The sequence below is a fragment of the Spermophilus citellus genome, assembly GCF_964194105.1.
Source record: "Spermophilus citellus genome assembly, chromosome: 6".
NCBI classification, from domain to species: Eukaryota; Metazoa; Chordata; class Mammalia; order Rodentia; family Sciuridae; genus Spermophilus; species Spermophilus citellus.
This window is the reverse complement of record NC_138187.1, coordinates 134,356,488-134,373,063: the sequence shown is the minus strand read 5'-3', so window position 1 is coordinate 134,373,063 and position 16,576 is coordinate 134,356,488. Positions and strand designations below refer to the sequence as shown.

Below are 16,576 nucleotides of genomic sequence, written 5' to 3'. Positions count from 1 at the left end.
TCCTGGGATGGGGCTGGGCACGGTGGTGCATACCTGTAATCCCAGCTGTTTGGGAGGCTGAGGCAGGAGAACTGTTCAAAGCCAGCCTCAGCAACTATGAGGCGCTAAGCAACTCAGTGAGACCCTGTCTCTAAATAAAATATTAAAAAGTGCTGAGGATGTGGCTCAGTGGTTAAGCGCCCCTGGGTTCAACATGCCTGTCCTCAGGTGTTTGCATTGGAGCTGGCGAGGGACAGGTAATCAGTAAAACCAGTAAATTAGTAAAGAAAGACAAAAAATCTTAGGGCACTATGTGCTCTGAAGACAGGTGACAGGATACTGCGCTGGCGCAGAGCAGGGGGAGGAGGAGCCCTGTTCTAAATGGGGCATTGGGCAAAGGCTCTCTGCAGAGATGCGATGACAGCTAAGGCCTGGCTGATGGGAAGTAGTGAGCCATGGGATTAGGGAACAGCAGGGCCTGGAAATGAGGGCCAACTGGGTGATTTGGACAAGCAGAAAGCTGTGTGCTAAAGCCAAAATCCATGGTGGGACCAGACAAGCGGTGGGCAGGGAGATCCCAGGGACCAGAGCACACAGGGTCTTAAAGGTCAGTACAGAGAGCTGGAGGGTCACATTAAGGGTGATAGGAAGCCCTTGTTTGGAATGTTTTACATCATGGTACATTGGACGAGGGTGGAGCAGCCATAGATAGTGAAAACCGACTGATTAGAACTGTACCTGGTGGTAGAGCTGATAGGATCTGCTGATGAATTAGCCGTGAGGCACAAGAAGTGAAGGAATCAGCAGAGGTGTCAAGGTGTTTGCTTGGGGGATGGGGATGGTGATGAGCACAGGTGGGAGCAACATCATGCTCATAGGTGACACGTGGTCCCTACCATTACCTGAAGCGCTTTTCTCAGGCCTAGCAGGGGCATGATAGGGAGGCTAGACTCAGGTTTCCCAGGCAAGTACGAACAAGCCCAGAGTGGCTTGGTGAGGCTCCACACAGAGAAACCTGGGAACCCAGGGGTGGTAGTGCACACCTGTAATCCCAGGTATGGTGAGGCTGAGGCAGGAGGATTGCAAGGTTGAGGCCAGCCTGGGCAACTTAGTGAGACCCTGTCTCAAAATAATAAAAAAAAGGGGGGAGGGGTTTGTGGATGTGGCTCAGGGTTAGAGTGCCCTGGATTCAGTCCCTAGTATAACAACAGGAAAAAAAAAAATCCCCAGGGAAAGGGAAGTGGGGCTGTCCCATGATTCTGGTGACTAGGACAACCAGGGCTGCTGCATGCCCATTCTGCTGTGCTGGAGACGTCCAATGGGGCCCTGCTGTGTTCCTCAGGCACCCAAGCCACCTGGGGGGTGGGGGAGGCCTCCTGCCCAGTCCTGCCCCGGGTAACCATGGGTGCGCTGGTGTAACCTGAGATGCTGGCCTCAGTGCTGTGTGGGCGGGCATGGTTGCGTGGGCCCAGGGCCAGAGAGTGGAGCAGAATTTCAACTCGTCAGCTGCCCCGGGTGCCAGCACTCTGCAAACAGACTCAAGTCACGAACCCAACAAAACGTTCGGTTGGGTTGTCATTGTGGCCACAGCGTGGAGGGCAACCGTAGCTGCAGAGGGCGGGGCTGGGGGCCAAAGCGGCTGTGCTCTGATCTGGTCAGGGTTATCCCAGGAGAAAGGCTCCCCGCGAGGGCAGATGAGCAAGATTGGCGGGAGCAGACTGGGGTCCCTGGGAGCCTCACTGGAAGCCCATCTGGGGGATGGAGGGAGGGGGGAGGGAGGAGCTGCTTTTCTGGTCTCCCTCCCCACATCTGGACAGTCCAGATAATTCTGAAAGGAGCAAGATGATGGCATGGGTGCGGGGAGGATTGGGGGGAGATGCATCTTTCTGAGGTTTGCAGGAGTGGAGGGCTGCATGGAGCCCAAAGTCATTTGGGTCAGGGCCAGGGCAGCTTGAAGGGGACACCCTGAGGAATCTAGTCACCGCTAGAGAGGCTGTGGATTTACATGAATTCAGTGAACACCTACAGAGCGCTTCTTAATATGTAAAGCAAATCTGAATCAGACACAGATTCTGTCCTTAGGGAGCTTAGAGGTGAGTAAAGCTAAGAGAGCCCTTGCACTACTGTTTTATCGTTCTTGGTTGGCGCACCTGTCTCCTCCATCGTAAGTTATAAGGGATTATGGGTACCGTTGTAGTCACAGCACTTAATACCACGCCTGGCACTTAGTAAGTGCTCAATGAAAGTTTGTTGAATGAATAAATTAGATGCATGATTGACAATACAACACCATCTAAGTACCGTAAGAGATTTTGTGTCTTTATTAATCACCATTAAATCCCAGGGCCTGGAGCATACTGGTTACTCAATAAACATTAAGTAGGAAAAAATAAAGAACAAACAATGAATGAATGAATGAATAAAACTACGGGGTGTTCAAAGAAGAGAATAAGCCGGGCACAGTGGCGCACACCTATAATCCCAGATACTTGGGAGGCTAAGGCAGGAGAATAATAATTGCAATTTCAAGGCCAGACTGAGCAATTTAGTGAGACCCTGTCTGAAAATTAAAAAAAAAAATTTAAAGTGCAGTTTAGTGCGCCCCTGGGTTCAATCCCCAATACCACAATAAATAAACAAATACATAAATAGATAAATAAATAAATCACAGGAAATTAGGTGTGAGGTATATGAGAACTCTTAGTACTATCAAGTACTAAAATAAGTTTATTACAAAATAAGAAAGATAAATAAGTTACATCACTTTCTCATTTAATACCTCAATGACTTTCCATCACATTTATGATAAAATCTACATGCCTTGTGCCGGCTACAGAGGCCAACGAAACCTAGCTACGCATGACCTTCCCAGTCCTGCTCCCTTGATTGTCCCTGGCCACTAGGCTCTGGTCTCCGTGGAGCTCTGTGAACACGTCACTTATTCCATCCTGGGCCCCTGCGTCTGCTCGTCCCTCTGCCTTCTAGTCTTCCTGCTCTCGGTGTAAATGCCACTTCTTGCTGGGCCTGGTGACACCCACCTGTAATCCCAGCTGCTCAGGAGGCCGAGGCAGGAAGATTACAGGTCTGAGGCCAGCCCGGGCAACTTACTGAGATCCTGTCTCAAACACAAAAATAAAAAGGGATGCAGCTCGGTGGGAGAGCACTCAGCTAGCATGTGCAAGGCTCTGAGTTTAGTTCCCAGGACTAAAAAAGAAAAAGAAATGATCACATGCAAATTGTACACAAATGTTCACAGCACTATTATGAATAATAGGCAAAACCCAGAAGCAACCCCCAAATCCTTCCCCTGAAGAATGAAAAAATAAAATGTGGCATAGTCATACAATGGAATATTATTCAGCTATAAAAATGAATGAAATGCTGGGCCAGTAGTGCATGTCTGTAATCCCAGTGACTCCAGAGGATGAGGCAAGATTAAAGTGTCCCTGGGGGCTGGGATTGTGGCTCAGGGGTAGAGCGCTTGCCTAGCACATGTGAGGCCCTGGATTTGATCCTCAGCACCACATAAAAATAAATAAATAAAACAAAGGTGTTGTGTCCAACTACAACTGAAAAAAAATAAATATTAAAAAAAAATAAAATAAAGTGTCCCTGGGTTCAATCCCCAGCACCACACACAAACACACACACACACACACACACACACACACACACACACAAATACAAAAAAAAAGTTCTGATACATGTCACAATCAGAATGAACCTTGAAGGTCTCATGCTAAGGAACCATCACAGAATGGCTGGGGATGTAGCTCAGTGGTAGAGTGCTTGCCTAGTGTGAGCAACCCAGCATCACAAAATACAAACACAAGTGGCCGTATATTGTCCTCATATGAAATGTTCATTTTTATGAATATTCAGAATACGCAAGAGACATAAAGTACGTCAGTGCTTGCCTAGGGCTGGGGTGGGGTAGAGTAGCATCATGGCTAATTTGCACAGGGTTTCATTGCGGAGTGGTCAGAATGTTCTGCAGTGGATTGTCGTGATGTTTGCAGAGCTCTATGAATACACTAAAGCTCCATGGTGTAACTTATTTTTTTAAATTGTTTTTTGTACCAAAGATTGAACTAAGGGGTGCTTAACCACTGAGCCATATCCCCAGCTCTTTTAATATTTTAATTAGAGACAGGGTTTCCCTAAGTTGCTTAGGTTGCTCTGAAGCCAGGGCCTTGCTAATTGCTAAGGTTGGCTTTGAAACTGTGATCCTCCTGCCTTAGCCTCCAGAGCCACTGGGATTACAGGTGTGCACCACCATGCCCCGTGAATTGTGTACTTTAAATAGGTAAATTATGTGGCATCTGAATTAAATTTTAGTCAAGTTTTGTGGCTGTTGTTGTTTTGGGGCACAGTGGTACACACCTGTAATCCCAGCTACTTAGGAGGCTGAGGCAGGAGGAGCTCAAGTTTCAAGCCAGCCTAGGCAACTAGACAGACCCTGTCTTTAAAAAAAGAAATCAAGGCCAAGGCCATGCTTCATGTAGTATAACTTTGAGAACTTGATTCCTTCTTTTTTAAATTTTTCTGACACTGGGGATTGAACCCAGGGGCTCTCTAACTCTGAGCTACATCTCCAGCTCTCCCCCACCTTTTTAGTTGTAGATGGACACAATACTGTTATTTATTTATTTGTAGGTGATGCTGAGGATCAAACTCAGTGCCTCACACGTGCTGGGTGAGCGCTCTACCTCTGAGCCACAACCCCAGCCCCTCCCCAACACTTTTTATTTTTTATTTTGAGACAGGGACTTGCTAAGTTGCTGAGGTTGGCCTTGAACTTGTGATCCCCCAGCCGCTAGGACTACAGGTGTGCACCACCCCACCCCACCCCACCTAATTCCATGATTTATACATGAAAGCAGACCCGTGGGAGTTGACTTCAGAAGAACGCTGCCCCTCAGCACCTCTGAGTGGACGGTCCCCTATCTGACTCTGGCCTTATTTGAATCCTCAAGTTCATAGGGTGACGTCAACCTGATCCCCAGATGAACACTGTGTTAAGTCCTGCAGCTCAGAGAGACTTAGTCTCTCGCCTCGAACAGGGCTTAGGTTGTTACCAGGAGCAATGCAGGTGAGTGGAGGCATGGTGAGCTGCTTTTTGTGTCGATTCGGTGATGTGCTGCCTAGAGCCTTCTTCAGGGGAAGGCCTGCTGCCCAGATGTGGGGAGTGAGGTCACGGCTCCAGTCATCAGCACCGTCAGCATCCGCCTTAGCTTCGCAGACCACAGGCCACAGGACTGAGCAAGATGTGGGTATGGCCACCTGGACATCTTGGCAGGACAACTCTGATGGCAATACTCACTCCAGAGCTCTCGGCTGCTGGGGCTGGGCTTCTCAGGCCCACGCCGCACCTGGACTTCCCCTCTGCCCACTCTCGCTTCCTCTCCCTTCCTTAGGAAGTGCTGGTGCTTAATCCGTTCCTTACAGTCCAGCTCTGTCTCCTTCCCTGGGAAGCCGGTCACAAGGGGACCCATCACATCATCTGTACTCACGGTGACCCAGCTGGGAAAGTACTGGGTCTAATTTTTCTGTCTTTCTCAAGGAAGAGAAGGGCCTACACTCCACATGAGCAGCAAGAACTAGTCCACAGCCTCAGCAGGGTCAGGGGGGCTTGGGTTTAACTAGATTCTGAGGCTGCTTGGTTTAGGAGCTAAACATAAATTGGAGAGGAAGAATTTCTTGACTTTATTGAGCTCCCTTGAGTTACAGAATTTTTTTTTCCTCTCAAATTTTCCTTATTCTAACTAGTTATATATGACAGTAGACTGCATTTTGACACATCATATATAAATGGAGCATAACTTCTCATTCACCTTGTTGTACATGATATAGAGTGACACAGGTCATATAACCATATATGCACATAGGCACATAATGTCTGATTCATTCTACTATCATTCTCACTCCCAAGCTCCCTCCCTTCACTTCTTCACTCCCCTCTGTCCAATCTAGTCCAAAATTCCATCTAGTCCAAAACTCGCCCCTCCCCTTATTGTGAATTAGCAACCACATATCAGAGAAAAATTTGGCCTTTGGTTCTTTGAGATTGACTTATTTTTCTTAGAATAATATTCTCCAGTTCCATTTATTTTACCAGCAAATGCCATAATTTCATTCTTTTTTAAGGCTGAGTAATATTCCATTGTGTATATATGCACCACATTTTCTTCATCCATTCATCTGTTGAAGGGCACCTAGGTTAGCTCCATTGTATAACTATTGTGAATTGAGCTGCTATAAACATTGCTGTGGCTGCATCCCTGTAGTGTGCTGATTTTAAGTCCTAGGGTATAAACCTAGGAGTAGGATAACTGGGTCAAATGGTGGTTCCATTCCAGTTTTCTTAGGAATCTCCATTCTGCTTTCCAGGACGGTTGCACCAATTTGCAGTCCCACCAGCAATGTACGAGTGGACTGTTTTCCCCACATCCTCGCCAACACTTATAGTTGCTTATATTCTTAATGACTGCCATTCTGACTGGAGTGAGATCTGAGGTACAGGATTCAGAATTTGAAGTGAGGACCCCAGGAAATGCGTAGGAACTTGCTATAGCCAGTGCTTGCAGAAGCTGGAAAAAGTGATTGACCACATCGATGAAGTTGCAAAGGCAGAGTTGCTGTTGCAGAATGGGCAGGGAAGGGAAAAGGCTGACCTGGTTCACTGTGTGCTGTCAGAAGACCCCACAGGCATTCAGGTCCCACGGGAGGCCCTGAGGACATGCCATTTATACCATGACCCGCAGTGTCAAGAGGGGCAGCAGCACCGGAGCTCAGTGGTGGCTGAGGGCCCAGTAAGAGAGACTTGTTGAGGTCAGTAGAGATGGTGGGACTGCCCAGGAACCATGGAGACCAGGTGACTGCACTAAGGACGAGACACCAGACTGTGGCAGGCACGGTCAATGCTGGGGAGGTCAGAATGGCGGCCAGGGAGGGGAAGGCCGACCTGCAGAGGGTTGCATGAATGATGACGATAACATAATGTTTGGAGGTGACAGTGGAAGAAATCAAGGGTGACTAGAAGGCTGGGAGCAGTGGCCAAAATAAAAAGTCCTCGTCCATGGCCCCGTTTCTGGAGATGAGCTAGTTCTCAGGGCTCTGCTGTTAGAGGACACCCAGCAAGTCCTCCATTGACCCCTAAGCTGTGGCTGAGCTGGGTGCTTTGGCCTCACTGTGTCCAGGGCCCAGCAGGCAGGATGAGGGGTCGCCACCTTCCAGGGGTAATTGACTCTGGTCATCAGGAGGAAATTGGCCTGCTGCTAAGACAGACAGACATTTGTGTGGGACCCTGGTGATCAATGAGAGTGCCTCTTGGTGTTCCTTTGTCCAAGTTTGACATACACGAGTAAGGACAGCAACCCCAGCCAGGAGCACACCAGGTCTAGAGGAGCTGGGGTCACGCCACCGGGTGAGTCACAGTGGGCAGGGAGTCTAGAATGGATGTCAAAGTTGGGAGAAGATAAGTACCTCTAACACACTCAAGCTTGTGACAGCTGTGAGGTCTTCAGTTTGTCCCTGTCCCCTTTGATGGACTCCTATCAAAGAGGCAGGCCTGACGGATGTGGAGCTGTGAACCTGACCCACAGTTGGAGAGGCAGACCAGGTGGGCTGTGAGTGACATGGAGGTGAAATCTCCCTCGGGGGCAGGATCTGGCACCCAGCTTTGGGGAGCACAGACACCAGACAGTTCCCACTGTGAGCTCCCAAGGGTCAGCCACCTGCAGAGGGACTTCCCCGAGCTCACACTTTTGCAAGACAGCCCACATCTGGGAACTGAGCACGGTGGGTATAAAGGCATGACCACCTCAGCCCCCACAGGCCACTCACCCTGGTTCCATGCTGGGTGGGTGGAGGCCTTGCTGGGCCTACATTGCAGGTCAGCCTCTCCCTGTGACCAGTCCTGCTTCCTCCCCTTCTGGTCATTGGGAAACATCTTGCACCCCAAACTCTGACTCAGCGTCTGCTTCTGAAGAACCCCACCTGTGACGTGCTGACGTGGGTGTTGTCAGAAAACAGCCTCCTTCTCTGGCTGCCCAGGAGCTATCAGCCATTCAGCGACAGGCAGGGCTTTTGTTTCTTTGCTCCTGGGGACTGAGCTCAGGGCCTGGCACATGCGAGGTAAGCACTCTGCTTCGTCCTTAGTCCTTTTCATTTTATTTCGTGACAGGGTCTCACTGAGTTCCCCAGGCTGGCCTCTAACTCGAGATCCTCCTGCCTCGGCCTCGTACCTGGTTGGGATTACAGGTGTGCCCAGCTGGTCTTAAATTATTTACTTATTTTTATTTCAAGCACATGGGTTCCTCTATTTCTCTAGTCTAGATAACCGGCCCCAGAGCACCCTGGACCCTGCAGGAGGTTACCTTGGCTCCTTCTCAATGGGCTTTGGTTTCAGATGATGCATGTCAGAGGTGTCCAGGCAGCTCTTGAATATACTCTGCTGTTTTGGAGCTCAGCAGAGGACAGTGGGCTGGTGACCACAGCTATAGCTCAGCATGTGGGGTTAGGGTCACCCAGGGAACGAGCGTGGACAGTGAAGGGAGGGCCCATGCCACAGAGGACACCTCTGCTCCAGCTGGGGCTCATGTACATGGATCAGTGTGGGACGGTTTAAAGAGGAAGGAAGAGGGCTGGGGATAAACTTAGTGGCCTAGCATGCCTGAGGCCCTGGGTTCAATCCCCAGCACTGCAATCAAAGAAGGAGAAGGAGAAGGAGAAGAAGCAGCAGCAGAGGTGGACACCTATGAATAGTTCCAGCTGTTCCAGAGCTAGAGCAAAGGATTCCTTAAGCCCAGGAGTTTGGGGGCAGCCTGGACAATATAGAGAGAACTTATCTCTTAAAAGTGAAAAAAAGAAAGCGAGGAACTGTAATAGTTTTTATCAAAACAGATATGGTCGAGCTGGGTGCAGTGGCGCACACCTGTAATCCCAGCAGTTTGGGAATTGAGACAGGAGGATCATGAGTTCAAAGGCAGCCGAGCAACTTATCGAGCCCTAAGCAACTCAGTGAGACCCTGTCTCTAAATAAAACATCAAAAGGGCTGGAGATGTGGCTCAGCAGTGAGGATCAAATTAGGGAAATCCCTTAGAACCAGACACCACACATAGTCAGAGCCAGTGAGCACCAGCTACTATCATTGTTATTAGAGCAAGGTGCTTACATACAGGACCAGGGACCTTACCTCCCAGTTTGCCTGGAACAATCCTGGTTTTAGCCTATTGTCCCAGGGTGAATACTACCAGTGATCCCTTTCACTTTCAAATGTACCACAGTTTGGATAATAAGTTATATGGCCACCCTAACATCATCAAATTGAATCATTAAAATGCTATGAGTACCAGGCTAACACATGTAATCCCAGCTAATCAGGAGGTTGAGGCAGGATGATCTCAAGTTCAAGGGCAGCCTGGGAAACTTAGCAAGACTTGTCTCAAAATAAAAAATAAATAAATAAAGAGGGGCTAGGGATGTGGCTCAGGGATTGAGTGCTTGCATAGCATGCCCGAGTCCCCAGGTTCCATCCCTAGTACTTCAAGAAAAAGTCTATGAGCTAGATAATGCTATCCCAATATACAAATATTTGTAAATAATATTTGTACAAATTATGGCTTGTGAGGCCCAGGGAATGCTGTTAATTTGCAGCGTGATCTGTCAGGGTTCCTGATGACAATTTTGATGTGGTTGGGTTTTTGCAGTGCCAGGGATCCAACCCAGGCAAACTAGGCAAGCTCTCGACCACTGAGCCACATCCAGCCGCTGAGGTCAATTTGTCTTTAGCTTCCCAGGCCCCCCCATGCCTAACTGGAGAGCAACTCCAGGAGATTTCAGCAGGCTCCTTGGGAGAACCAGGAGTGCTAGGAGAACTGGTGGTGGCGGGCTGCATCCGGCTCAGGCCAGAGGAGCTCCAGAGCCCAGCTGCCGGTCAGCCTGTCATCTGGCCCTGCCACACCAATACAGACGGGCACTCCCAGGGCCTCAAGATCCCTCCTGACTCTGTCACTGCCCTGGCCAGCCTTCCTCTACTTTTCTGTTCCTTTTTTTAAAATTCTTTCACTTTACAAACTTTTACAAATACTATCTTCACTTTGTATCTTGTTCTCCAGCCACAGCTAAGGAGTCTTATTCCCTAGGAGCCTTTGAGGCACACACATCTGGCTTTGGGATTCTGGAAGTGATAAAACCATGTTGATGCTAGAATAACCCAGTTGCCATTGATTTGACATTTGCTCAACTCTTATCATGAATTACCGGACGGAGTTCTTCTGCTTCCATAAAGGAATAGGTACAGATCTTGCCCCCGTTATTAATTACTTACTAAGTTGAAACTGAGGCGATGGAGTGCCCCAGGCCCTCAAAAGGTGCAGCCAGGGTTTGGACCTGGACTTGACTGAGGGCTGTGGATTAACTACGGGCCTGCAAGAGTGGAGGGAGGGATATGGAAGAGGGAGTGTAAATGTACCATGGTTATTCAGTGGGGCAGTGTGGTACAGTGATAAAGTGCATGCTTCGGGTGCTTGAGGTCCTTGGACTTACTTCCTAGCGTACACACACACACACACACACACACACACACACACACATAATTAGAGAAGGTTTCAGAGAGGTGTCATGCATTCATTCATTTTATAAGCATTTAGTGAGTGTCCCTTTGGTATCTGCGGGGGATTGGCTCTGGGACCCCTGTGGATACCAAAATCCATGGATGCTCAAATCCCTTATATAAAATACACGGTGTGGTATTTGCACATAGCCACATACATCCTCCCGTATACTTCAAAATCATGTATAGATTAATTATAATACCTAATACCGTGTACTGCTATGTAAATAGTATTAACCTGTATTGTTTAGGGAATAGTGACAAGAAAAAACATTTTAGCCAGGTGCTGCGATGCAGGTGTCTAATCCCAGCTACTCAGGAGGCTGAGGTAGGAGGATCACAAGTTCAAGTCTGGGTTACTTAGCCAGGCCCTGTTTCAAACAAAACAAAAGCCTAGGGATGAAACCCTGTGGTGGGGCACTCGTCTAGCATGCTGGAGACTCTGGGTCCAATCCCCAGTGAGGCGAAAAAACAAACAAAAGCTATACATGTTCAGCAGAGTCATGGCCATCCTAGGTCTGTAATAGATGTCAGTTGCCATGTAATATTGTAAAACATATTTCTGATCCCCAGTTGGTAGAATCTGAGGATGCAGAGCCTGCGGATACAGAGCACGGGTTGAACTTACTGTCTACCACGTGGTGGGGACACAAAGATGCGAAAGTCCAAACACTCAAGGACTTCACAGTCTGGGTGGAGAAGTGAAGTCAACAGGTTATTGCAGAGCGACCTAAGTGCTGTATTAAAGGTGTGTGCTCTAACCAGTGGGAGGGAAAGAGGGAGGATTAGTTCTGCTGTGTGTAAAACAAACACGCATTGATTGAGAGGGTTACCACGAGTCAGGCACTACCTGCCCTGGGTGTTAAACAACACACAAGGGGAGAGGAGCATCTTACGTGGAGGAGCAGTGTCACGGTGTGGAGGTCTGGGGCATGGTGGTCCCTGGAGCAGAGAGTGGGGGTTGCGGGTGACGCACTGGGCTGGTCACTGGGATGCACACGTAGAGACAAGGTTGGAGATAGAGGCTGGCACCGCCTGGGAGATTTGGCAGGTTGAGTTGGAGTTCCGATGCTTCCTGTAGATGCAGCCAGGTGTCTTCAAACCTGCGAATCTGATGCTGGCCACCCCCTACTTAAAGCCCCTCAGCAGTTTCCCTTTGTCCCTGGGGGTTAGGTCCAGGGTCTGTCATTCAGCTCAGGGGGCCATACATGATGGGAAACCTGCCAGCCCTTCAGCCTCCTCTCAGCCCTGCCTTGCCGTCGCCCTTCCTTATTGACAAATGCTTTGCCTGGGCACCCACGTGCTGCTCCCAGTGCCACCTCTCCCGGTGCCTCTTCCTCATTGGCATCCTGCTGATCTTCAAGGCAGAACGGAGCAGGAGGTGAGAGTCTGGCCAACTTTTCATTGACCCCCCCCCCCCCAGTGGAGCTGGAGGGCCTCATAGCTCAACTGCTGAGCTGCACCCGTGGGGGCCTGGCCAACTTTTAGAGATGCCTTAGGAGCTGGACACAGTGGTGCGTGCTTGAAAGCCCCAGCCACGTGGGAGGTTCAGGCAGGAAGATCACTTTTGCCCAGGAGTTCAGCACTAGCCTGGGCAACGTAGCAAGGTGGCATCTCAAAATAAACATGGAAAATAGAAAATTAAGATAAATAAATAAATATTCCTTAGGAGTCCCGCCCTGCCCCTCACGGTATACCTATGGAGCAAATAGAGAGGGGGCAAGGGGAAAGCAGTTGGCACAAGTCCTTCAGGGCATACTGTGCCCTTCCCTCCAGGATGGCCCTGGCTCTTTGACATTAATGGGGTGTGGGTCACCTGATGTGAAGTAAAGGGAGGTGGGGGTCACCCTGTGGCTTCCTGGATTTTATTTGAGTCCTGGAAGCATCCGTGCCCTCCTCGGGAGGGTGAGGAGGCAGAAACCTGAGGTCCGGGTCTATCCTGCAAAGTGACCTGCCCATCTGTCTTCCAAGTCCTGAAGGTGACTTGGCTCTGGGCGAGTGACAGGTGGCTTCTGGGGGAGGGTACAGCACGGCACATTGCCCCACTTCTTTTCTGGTGAGCTTCTTGTCCTGAGGGCGCCTAGACTGGAACGTTCTCAGAGGAGGCCTAACATCAAAGGTTCATTTAAGACGTGAACTCACGGCTCAGGTTGTAAGAGGAGGCCTCGTGCCTGTCCCTGATGAGACCAGCTGGACCTCTGGGCTAATTTTTTTTAGCTCTGACCCTGCCCAAGGTGGCTTTTGGAGATTTGTCTCTGCACTTTGTCCCCTCCCTCTGTGCTGTGACACCCCCCTGAGGGGAATGAAGGGGACCTTGGTGAGCGCAGGGCAGAAAGACACCCCGGGCCTCCTCATGCCAGGCAGGAGACCTGGCGCTGGGATCCTAGCAGCCTGGGAAGCTGTTATTCTAGAACCTGATAACTGCCTGGGCTGGGCCAAAGATAAGAGGCAGCTGTTTGAAGTCCAGAGAGATAACAGCTTCAGAGAAAGTCGATAAGAGGAGCGGGATGCACTGGGTTCAGCTCACCAGTGGTGCCTGCCTGCCTTTTGCCAGTTTTTATTCATTGATTTGTTTTTGAGATGAGCTCTTGCAAAGTTCCCCAGGCTGGGCTCCAATTCTCAGATCTCCCTCCTCAGCCTCCCAAGGAGCTGGGGTTGCAGATGCACACCACTGTGCCCTGCTGTTTGCCAGTTTCAATAGAGTCTTCTGCTCCCGAGTCACCAGCAGGGAGGGCTCCGTGTTACTAGTCTTTTAACAGGTGGTCTGGGCATGTATCTTGGTATGAGTGCCTGGGCCTGCGGGCTCTGCTCCTGCCCCCTGGACAGCTGTCTGCAGCCCACCCTGCCTTCCCAACCCCACTTCTTCCCTGCCCCTTAGACCTTCTTCCCAGTGCATTGGCTCCTGGGCTCATTCAGTTAACAATGTTTTACGAGGGTTCTCTTTATGCCAGGCACTGTTCTGGGCTCCCGAGACACGGTAGGGAAGCCAGGAGGCACAGTCTTTGCTTTCATGAGGCTTATGATCTGGGTAGCTGGGGACAAACAATAGAAGAGTCATTGTAATGGGTGACAAGTAGGTGGTGAGGATATGCTAAGGGGATGCGGTAGAAGGTAACTAGGCAGAGCAGGCTGGGTGGCTTTAGAGTGGTCGCATGACTTTTTCCTTCATTCCCAGCACTTTTTTTTTTTTTTTTGAGACAAGTTCTTGCTAAGTTGCTGAGGGTCTTGCAAAGTTACCCAGGCTGGCCTTTCCGAGGGGACTTGGTGAGTAAAAATGAGCCAAGGCAAAACCTTTCTGGAGAGGAGAGACCAAGTGCAAAGGCCCTGGGGTAGGAGTGAGGGAAAACAGGCTGGGAGTTGGTGAGAGTGGTTGAAAATTATGGTGGGGCCGGGCTTCCTAGCAACTCGGGGTTGCTGAAGAAAGAGGAGTGCAAGTCTGAGGCCAGCCTAGACAAATTACCCAGACTCAAAATAAAAAATTAAAGAAAGGACCAGGGATGTATCTCAATGAAAGAGCACACACTCCTGGGTTCAGTCTCCAGTGCTGCAAAAAAAACAATAACAAAAGAAAGCCAAGTAGCACACAGGTGTGTGCCACTGCACTTGGCCCTGCACACCTGTAATCCCAGCTACTTCGGAGGCTGAGGCCGGAGGACAGCAAGTTCAATTAAGTGAGACCCTGTCTCAAAATATAAAGCCCTGGAGGCATAGCTCGGTGCTGGAGCACCTGTGATTCCATTCTCAGTACTGCAAATGATAATAATAATAATAATAATAATAATAATAATAATAGAAAATGATAATAAAATAATAATAATAGAAAATTACGTCTCCACAAGAAGTTTAGAGATGAGCGCAGCAAGGGAAGCCACAGGAAGGTGAGTCAGGAGGAATTTTCCTTTTATTTTGAACATTTCGCTTGGGCTACTATGTGGCGACTGGATGGAAGGGACAGGCTGATAAGCAGGGAACACAGCAGATGTAGAAGGTGAATCCAGGCTCTGCTGTTTACTGTTACAACTCAGGTCAGTTGCTTAACCTCTCTGTGCTTCTGCCTTCATGGCTTTAAATGGGGTTTTATTCACCCTGTCTTTGTTAAGCTTGCTGAGTGCCCGCTGTGCTCTGATCCTTCTTTGGGTGGAGTGTGCCCCTTGTGGGACTTTTTTGTAGTCCTGGGGATTGAACTCAGGGGTTTTATGCTACTATGTTACAGCAGTTGGTTGTTGTTGCTTTTTAATTTTCAGATAGGGCTTTGGGAAGTTGCCCAGACAGTTGGCCTTGAACTTGAGATCTTCCTGCCTCAGCCTCCTGACTTACTAGGACTACAGGCGCACATCCACACCTGGCTGGAATTTACATTCTCACGGGGAAAGCCCGGCTATCTAACCAGAAAACCCACAGGGAGTGCTAAATGTTATGTGGGGAATTAAAATAGGTAAAAATAGCTTAAACCAGGTACTGTGAGGCACACCTGTAACCCCTAAGGCTTGACAGGCTGAGGCAGGAGGATCACAAGTTCTAGGCCAGCCTGAGCAGCTTGGGAAGACCCTACCGCAGAATAAAAATTACAAAAGGCCAGGGATGAGCTCAGCAGGAGACCCTGAATTCCATCTCCAGTACCAAAAAATAAAAATATTTAAAAAAAAAGATTATTGGAAGATGACTGTGTGTGGTTAGAAAAGACCACTTTGAGGAGACCCCAGTGACAGAGAGGGACCTTCCAGCTATGATGAGCCCAGCTGAGGAGGGAAGGGGCTTGAGGGATCAGTTTCACAGGGCGGTCAGGGGTAACCGAGTGCTCAGAAGACCGTGGCAGGTGCTCAGCAGACGTCCCTGTTCATAAAGATCACTACTGTGGGAGACTTGGGAAGAACTGGGTTTGCAAGCTGACCATAGGTGGGGACTGAGGGAAAAAGAGAAACCTAGAAGTCTCCTAGGGCTTTGGCTCTACAAGATTGGGGAGCTGCTATTTGTTGAGGCTTTGCTATTGCCTGGAAGGGTCTTGTGCCCTCTTGCATTCTCAGGAACTTTAGAGTCTTCTGGATACGTCCTTAGCAGGGTCCTTCCAGTCCCTCCTCACTTGGCTGTGCCACGCCCACACCCTGTAGGCCCATCCTCCTCAGTCACACCCTGACAGCCCCCCTGGGCCACCCCAGCTTAGCCTGCCTGCTGGAGGCCCATGGGGTCCCAGAGACCCAGTTTAATGCCCCACCCCCTACCCTCTGCCCTATGGGGAAGCTGAAGCCTTGTGGTTTACCTAATCTAATATCCCTTTTTCTATATTCTTTCAAGAATAGTCACTATAATATTTCTTGAGCTCCTACTATGTGCTGTTTACACACTCAATACACAGTGGTGCATAAAACGGACAAAAATTCCATCCTTGCGGGGCTAATATTCGACTTGGGGAGACAGACAATGCAAATATAATTAAAAATAAGTACGCAGATAATCATGTCAGGCACTGATATAAAGGCAGGGGGAGCGCTGGGGTGCAGTTAGCACTGATGGCTCAGGACAGAAGGGCTCTGGGTTAAAGGAATGTTTGATCAGAAGCTAAGGATGTGAGTCAGGGACCACCTTGGAGAAGAGATGCTCAGCCTCAGAGCCGCTTGCAGGGGTACAGCAGCTAGAACCTGAGGCTCCTGGGGGAATAGCAAGGTGACATGCACAGCTGGAACAGAGCAGAGGAGGGTGGGGAGGAGGTGTGGCTAAACAACGTGGCCACAGGGCCTTGGCAGGTGGGCGGCCTTTACTTTGTAAGATGGGGAGCCATGGAGGGTCTCAACTGTCCTGCTGCTGTGTGGGGCACAGAGTGTAGGGAGGGCCCTTGTGTCTGTCTCTTGGGCAGCACACTGAATTTCTTGGAGACAGGACCACAGACCATATACCAGAGCCCGGGCTGCGCTTATTCACATGCCCACAATCAGCCTGACCCTCTCAGGGACAGCATACAGGCCCTGGTGGCCTTCCTTCTTCTG

General features: G+C 49.6%; 1 long non-coding RNA gene across 1 annotated transcript; it reads left to right on the top strand.

The window, feature by feature from the left end:
- Nucleotides 1–489: 489 nt before the first annotated feature.
- Nucleotides 490–5,188, top strand: LOC308652122. The gene is made up of 3 exons (XR_014022735.1): nt 490–586; nt 4,746–4,807; nt 4,956–5,188. It is a non-coding gene; the product is annotated as an uncharacterized lncRNA (long non-coding RNA).
- Nucleotides 5,189–16,576: the final 11,388 nt, after the last annotated feature.